General features: G+C 48.6%; 1 protein-coding gene across 4 annotated transcripts in view; it reads left to right on the top strand.

The window, feature by feature from the left end:
- The first annotated feature begins 668 nt into the window (after positions 1-668).
- FHL1 (four and a half LIM domains 1) overlaps positions 669-7,662 on the top strand; it is a 28,370-nt gene continuing 21,376 nt past the window's right edge. For 2 of the 4 annotated variants that reach the window (XM_031062669.1, XM_031062667.1), the window contains exon 1: positions 669-747. The gene's annotated coding sequence lies outside the window, so the exon portion shown is untranslated. Of the gene's footprint in view, positions 748-784; positions 886-7,662 lie in introns of those variants that run through there. The other 2 variants (XM_031062670.1, XM_031062668.1) reach the window with 1 other exon arrangement.

The following is a 7,662-nucleotide window of genomic DNA, read 5'->3' as shown; positions in this document are numbered from 1 at the left end:
TAAAAAGAATAAGGGATGGAGAAAGGGAGAAAAGAAAACAAATGTGAATGCTGTGAGATCTTTCTAGTGTGGTGCAGCAGCACACACAGGTGGATTTATTTAAAATAGGAATGAATTGCTGCCTGACAGTACTTTTTTTCATATCTGCTTTGAAGAAAATGCTCCTCTTGACATTTTTTCTGTGCTCTCTTCAGCTTGGTCCCCTCCCTCCCTTCAGACTTCTCACTTGAAAAACATCCCTGCTGTTCATCTTGTGTCCTGCAAACTCTGTCTGTGAACCTGAAGGTGCTGGATAACTGAGCTTCCAGAAAAGCCTTTAGCATTGAGAGAGGACAGGCAAGGCATCCTCCTGCAAAGATTTTGTGCCTCATTTTCCTTGTCCGAGAGTGCATCTGCTGGCACTTTTTGGGGCAGCGGGGCTGTCCCAGCCTGCAGCATCCCGTGGTTCCCATGGCAGCGCTGTGCTGCCGTGGGGAGCTCGGGACAGCTCTGCTGGCAAAGTGCCGGCGCTGCTCCTCGGGCTTTTCCCCCCAGGGATGGTGCGGTGACCCTGGGAGGAGCTCGGCACCTCCAGCTGCTTCTGGGACAGGATCACTGCTCTGGGTTGGGCTTTTTTTTTTTTTTTTGCCCCGCTATAAGCCGGTAGCCGCGTCTCTCCCTCTGGCCAGCCCAGCGCAGCGCTCGGTCCGTCCCTGCGCTCGGTCCATCCCCGCGCCGCCCCGCAGCAGCCCCGGTTCCCGGCAGCCTGTAAGCGCATCCATCCTTCCCTCCCTCCGTGCCGCTCAGCATCGTCCCTCCGAGCAGGGCAGCAGCGCTCCGGCATCCCACGCCTCGCAGATCTTTGGATTTCAGGGCTCGTGTTGGTCTTTTCTCTGCCGGAGAAGGGTTTGTGGGGAGTGGGAAGCCTGTGGGTGTGTAATGCACTTCTGGAACACTTCAGCAGGCAATTTCTCTGTAGTTTGTTCAGTTAACCTCAGAAACTGCTTGTTTTATGGGTTGTTTTGGAAATGGGATTTATCTACATTCTTGCTTCTGATTTCTCTTTCATATTCTTTTTCTGATATGCATATTGCCTCCTGGAAGGTGGTTGCTCTGAACACTGGGGTATAAATACAACTTTTCTCTTTGCTTCCAAGTTGAACTGGTGCTTAGGGGGCATTTGCAGTGGTACTGAGTTGTGTAAAGCTGTCAGCTCTGTGCTTTTCAGGGCAGGTGATCAGATGTGCCTCTTTGAGGATTTTAAAGAGAGCTGGGGAGGAAATAACTGAAGCAGAGGCTGTTTTGTGGGCTCTCAGGTGATGTGAGGAACAACCCTGGGAGCAGGCTGGCAGTAACAGAATTACCTAATAATTATCACACTTTCCTCTTTGTGTATTTTGGAGTATCAGGCAGTTGCATGGTTCCTGCAGCTGCACCCATGTGAATGCAAACACCTTTAGCTTTGTACAAATGCTACACCCCTGTACCGAGATAGGGGTGTAGCATTTGGGAAGTCACTTGCATGAATGAAATTGTATTTGCCCATGTGTTTGCAAGGTGGGTGTTTCTGTCATTAATCTTTTCTTTAGTAATTGGTCAAAAGATAAGTTAATGCGTGGCACTCTGGTCCAGTTTGTGTTGTATAAGCAGGAGCCTGTCTGTGATTGAGAATGGGATGTGATTCTTTTTTAAACCACTGAAATCTAGCATGTGGAATGGGGAAAACTGTAAAAACAATCCACCTACCAAATAGCCTTTTACCCTGTTTTGAGAGGAAGAGTGTTTTTTTTAAAAACGACAACAAAAAAACTTCCAAGAGGAAACTGATTAAATTCTTAAGCCATGATGTACAAAGCAAAAAGCTGATCAAGCAACCAAATATGGCTTTGAAACTTCAACTTTCTTTTGTAATGATAAAAGCACCCACATACTTCAGTGACAAACCCCTTTTCTTCTTTTTCCCAAACACAGCATTCTTGAATACAAACCAGTTCCTAATTTTTCCTTAAAGGAGCTCAGTATATAAAAATTCCTTCTTGACTAATACCTAAAAGAAAAATGTGGGTAGGTGTTTCAGAGCTGGCACCACAAGTGCAAAAAACCCCAAACCCCTCCAGATCTCAGTGCAGCACAAAGGCAGTTGCTCAGATTTTGGACTGTGGCTCTGAGGAAGGAGTTCAGGGCTGGGATTTTACAGCTGGTTTCTGACATGCACTGAGGAGTTTTGGCTGGGGAAGGTTTTGAGGATTGGGCCCTTGAGCTGATTCTAGCAGAAGTTATTCCCTGATGTGAGAGATGGCTTGTCTCCCTGTATGCTGGTACAATTCTCTGCTTGTAAACAATGGCAGCTGTTCAAAAGGAGGCAATGTTTAGGGTACTCAAACAGTTGAAAATAAACACTCTCCTGCCTGCCTTGGCTGGCCTTTACTTCGGAAGCAGCCTTTCCATCGAGCTGCACTGTGAATGGAAAATCCAGATATATGGTAGGGAGCAGGTGGGGAGCCCAGTCAGGTTCATGTCTGTGGATAGGGGAGTGATGCTGGAGGATGCCCTTCATCTGCAATCTAAATCCTTATCTCATGAATGTGGCTTGCAGTTCACATCCACTGCACTAGGATGCAATAAAAGCTTTAAGGAACTGACCTCCTTGCCCCCAAGAAGGAATTTACTTCATTTTGTATCACAAAATAGTTTGGTTGGAAGGGACCTTTAAAGGCCATTTAGTCCATAGGGACATCTTCAACTAGTGTAAAAATCTCCTTCCTTGTATCTAATCTAAATCTAACCTGTTCCAGTTTAAAACCTTTGCCCTTGTCCGGTTGCAGCAGACCCTGATTAAAAGTTTGTTGTCATCTTCCCGTTGAAGAATTGAAATACAATATGGCAATAAAGCCTTCCCAGAGCCTTCTCTTCTCCAGGCTGAGCAATCCCAGCTCTCTCAGCCTGTCTCCAAAGGAGAGGTGCTCCATCCCCCAGAGCACATCATCCTTGTCCCCTCGGGACTTGCTCCATGTCCTTCCTGTGCTGGACCCCAGGGCTGCACACAGCTCTGCAGGTGAGCTCTCACAAAATGGAGCAGAGAGGCAGATGTGAGCCAGGAATAAAACTGTCCCCTCAGCAGCAGCCTGGGTGAATTATGTTCTTTTAAGATTATTCACCAGCCAGTGGAAGCACTGGGGGATTTAGGTAGAAAATTCCTCTTATCTGTGCTGATGGGACAAGGATCACACAAGTTTGTGTTTAGCATTTCCCTTTTTGTGGTGCTGCTTAGCCCTGAAGTCCCAGGGGCATTAAATGAAGCAATAAAAGCTTCACCACCAGCAGTGTGCAAGGTTTGCTCAGGCTTTTGATTGGTTTTGGTTTGATTGCTCCTAAATCAGAGCAGCTCCCTGGAGAGCCATGGGCAGGCTCTGGTGCCAGCTCTCAGGGGTCACATGGAGATGCAGATGTGTGGAGAGCTGAGCCAAGCACTCCATGCCTGCATGTCACCCTCGTGGTCCCCAGCCACTGTCACCTTGTGCCCTGCTGGTGGGAGAGCAAAGGTAGCAAAGCTGAGATTTAGATTAAATTATTCACCTTGAGCAGGGTGGACTCACTTTTGCTTGAAAAGATAATTGAAATTATGTCTATGCAGTAAACTTCACCAGAACTGACCTGTGATTTCATAAAAAATACACTGTAAGTCAAAATACTACAGCTTGATTCATTTGGATTGCTTTTTATTTCATTTCTGTGTTATAGAAATGCAGACAGGGAAAGCAACAAAGCTGAAATGTCTGAGATCAGTCATTTCATGTCTGATTTTGGCAGAGGGAGTGTGGGAGGAAGAAAGAGACCTCATATTTCACTTAGATACTCTGTTTAGAGAGGAGTTTTAAGCAGATGGCTCTTGAGACACTGTGACTCTAAAGAATTAAATGCTCTTTAGATAAATGCATGCTTCCACTTCTGCAGTGTGGTTTTGGAAGGACTGTGTCATGTATTTTGGCTTCAGTCCTTTTGTCCTTGGGTCCACTAAAATCCTGTTTGTAGCCACTTGGCTGGGTGTAGGACCAAAGAACTGGGCCTTCCCTGGGGTTCAGAGATGGGACAGAGCCCAGCTTGCTCCTCTCCCCAGTGTGCTTTACCTGGGACTTTCTGTAGCTGAGCAGGCCAGAGAATATCTGGGAATATCACCCCAGTTGGCTTCTGCAGGAATGAATTGGAACCAAGAGGCTGAGGCTGCTGTGTCATGAGCATTTCTCTCTGTGAAACCTCCCCAGGCCTGTAGTTAAAACTCTCCTACCAGAAATGGCTCATTTGGCTGCTCTGGGTACTTCCTGCCAGGGCTTTGCTCCGCTCTGAGCTGCTGCTGGAAAGCCACAGAGAAGCCCTTGAAGAGGCAGTGCTTGCCCTCCCTGCAGCTCTCACTGAGGCAGGAGCTGGCCCTGGGTGCTTCCAGGGTGATTCAGGCATGGGTGGTGCCAAGGATGCTGCCAGAGCAAATTCCTCCTCTCAGGGACAACGGAAGGGATGGATGGATGGATGGATGGATGCTTGCTTGCTTGCTTCCTCTTCTGCTTCTGCAGCTTTTTCATCTCCATCAGAATAGATGGGAAATAGGGTCTGTGTCCTATGGCAAGACGGCTAAAATTACATTTAAGGCTTTGGAGAAAATCGAAGTCAGGCAAGGATTGCATTATAGCCATGCTGGAATGGTACAGACATGGTTGGAAGCACTCTTTCAAAAAAAGGCTGAACTAGAGTTCCCTGGAAGAAGTTGGAGAGCCAGGGCAGGGTTCCTGGCGGCTCTGGAGCTGCAATCCAGGGTGGAAGGGCAGCTATTTTGTTGTGTGCCTGGCTGGAAACTTTCAGGCAGAGTTACAATTTTGGTTTGGATGCTGTCACAGAGTTGCATTATTTTTGTAAATAAGAAATTCAAACCCTCTTGACTTTGGACTGATGTTTTCAGAAGACCCACTCTACATTCCACAGATGTGCCTCATCTCTTTTGTGTCCCTTGAGGTGACCCCAGTGACTGGTGGTGTTTGGGATGCATCCCTCCTGCAGGGCTGGCTGTGCTGTGAGCTGGCAGCCAAGGGTCAGAGCTGTGAGGGATTGAAGGTGGTGGGACATGGATGCATTGGTGACATGTTGGGGTCAGGTACAGAATGCCACTTGTCACCCAGATCTAATGGAGAACAGGGCAAAACTATTCCAGCTGGGAAGAATCACTGCAGGGCAGCTTTTGGCTTTCTTGTCTCTAATCCCTTTCCACGCCTGGAAAGGGAACATGAGCAGAGTGGAAAAGAGGAGACTAAAATCTGCCTCACAGATTTATGATGCTTTATGATGCTTTGACATATGAGGGAGCTTCAAATCAAATACTGGCTGGCTCCAGTGGTGTCTGTCTGCTGAAATGATGGGTTTAAAAGACTCCTGTTCACAAGGAATGGTGTGTGCTCCATGTGCCAAGGGACTCCTGCAGGGAGGCACAGTTGGTACAGGGATCTATAATTCACCTATTTTGCTTCAGGGTCCCTTTAGCACTGCAGCAGCTGTCCCAGAGTGTGAGGGCTCTTGTGCTACACCAGCTCTCAGCTGCAGAGGAGCTCAGAGCTTCTGGCAGAGCAAGAATTGCTCTTGCTGTTTTGCTTGGACAGAGCAAAAAATCCACTCAATCCTCCAAAACTCCCTCATATGAACCAGAGTGCTGGACATGCCTTTCTTCTTGTGCTAAGAAAAATAGAAATGGTTCATCACACTAAAGCCATGACTGGTCCAGCCCACAGTGGTTGTTAGTTGACTTTCCTGCAGGGAGTTGGCTCCCAGCTCTTCCTCAGAGCCTTCATATGGGAATATTCAGTTTTCATGTGCTTCCAGTGGTCTGTGACCAAAGATTCCCTTGACTATGACACCACCCTAAATACAGCCCCCCACTGCTGGAGGATGCTGGGGTGGGAGAAAATGCTGTCCTTTCTTCTAAAGAAATGCCCCAAGATGTGGGAACCATCTGGGCTTGGCAGGCTGCTCCCAAGGCATTTGCTGCTTGTTTACCTTGGGACTGGCTGCCCCTGGCAGTTGTTACCATCAGCCTTTCTTATCTGTTCTTTTCTATAATAAACACTGGGGCAAAGGTTTGGAATTAGTCACTTCTGAGGCACTGCCTGCCTCCCTTTCCAGCTCCTGTCTTATCCTCTCATTTTTGGACTCATGACCCTTTTGCACTTCATTGTGTGCCTCTTGGTTTTCCCCTCATCTCGTTGCACTGAGATAGCAAAGAGCTCTTTAAAATTCCTGGGAGGTGTGTCATCCCCAGGGCTGCAGCATCCCAGCAAACTGCTGCCTGGGGACAGCTGTGTGCGCTCACAATGCTCTTGCTGTGTGCTACAGAGATTTTTCTAGCTTGATTTACCTCATCCAGTGGGTGAGTTTGAGTTTCTGACTGATGCCTGCTCAGTTCAAGAGCCCACAGAGGCAGTGCCAGGATCCCAGGAGCATTCCAGGGGCCTGGCACTGTGTCCTGCTCTTTGGTACAGCATCAACCACAGAGCAGCCTGTGGTTCCAGGAAATGCAAACACAGACAGCACCTCCAGAGCACAGGTGTGTGGTCCTCATCTGGATTGAGTAATTTGAGATTGTAATCAGGAGACTGAGTGGCTTTGCTTCCACTTACAAATTCCCTGGTGATGTCTAAGCATTGTCCTGGTGTGCTCTTGCCTCTGACAGCACTGTGGAGAGGCACTGATGAACAGCTCAGGGTGCAAGGATTTCTCTCTCTCCCTCTGGTCTCATCTCACGTTAAAAATGCACAGAGCTATGTATTTCACTCAACACAAAGAAATACACTTTCCTGTCTGCCCTTGCTCTGCCCATTGAAAGGCAGTCCTGCTCCCCAGGGCACAGCCTGCCAGGTGAATGCTCTTGATGTATAATTTATTTCAGTGCTGCCTCTGGAAAGGGCCAGGATGGATCAGGATGGGAGAGCAGCCCACGTTCACCTCACAGCAGCACAAGGGCACCCACTGGGGATGCAAATCTGTTAAATTCTGTCTGGATTTGCTTTGGTGGAAGCCAGAACATGTCATCAACCCCTTGCCATAATGTTCCCTTCTCTCTTATGCCATTATCACCTTAATGGTTTATAACCAAAGGTGGAAACTTCCACTCTGGATCTGTCCCTGTGGTAGGATGGGTTTCTTGCAGTGGGTGAGGGCCTCACCATTCCTGTCTGGGGAAAGATTTGCTGATTTTTGGCTGGAGAGGATTGCAAACAGCATCCCTGTGGCGACTCTGATGTGCAGCAGAGGCTGTAACACTTGTTTGGGCTGGCAGAGGACTGCCCTAAGGGCTCACCTGTGGTGTATGTGGGTGAAAGCCGTGCCCCACAGCTCCTTTCCTCGGTTCCATGTCTCAGGGGTGAGCTGAAGGCAGCTTTCCCTGCCCTGCAGGGCTCACGGTGCCCATCTCCGGAGCACTGCTGGGAGCATCCCCTGCCCTCCCTGCCCTCCCCCAGCCCCTGCTCTGGTGCGGGGAAACCTCCGTGTGCTCCTCTAGACACCAACCAAACAACCAATAAATCTCCTGTAAACCGGGAGTAAGTTGTTTTGGTTACCAGGGAGATTGCCAAGAGCAAATTCAACCTGAAATAGCGATGAGCTCATCCCTGGAGCAGCCGGGGGAAGGGAAGGGGGGGCAGCGCC

The sequence above is a fragment of the Geospiza fortis genome, unplaced genomic scaffold (assembly GCF_000277835.1).
Source record: "Geospiza fortis unplaced genomic scaffold, GeoFor_1.0 scaffold874, whole genome shotgun sequence".
Taxonomy (NCBI): domain Eukaryota; kingdom Metazoa; phylum Chordata; class Aves; order Passeriformes; family Thraupidae; genus Geospiza; species Geospiza fortis.
Note: the sequence above shows the minus strand (reverse complement) of the source record. Positions and strands in the feature narration are given on the sequence as shown.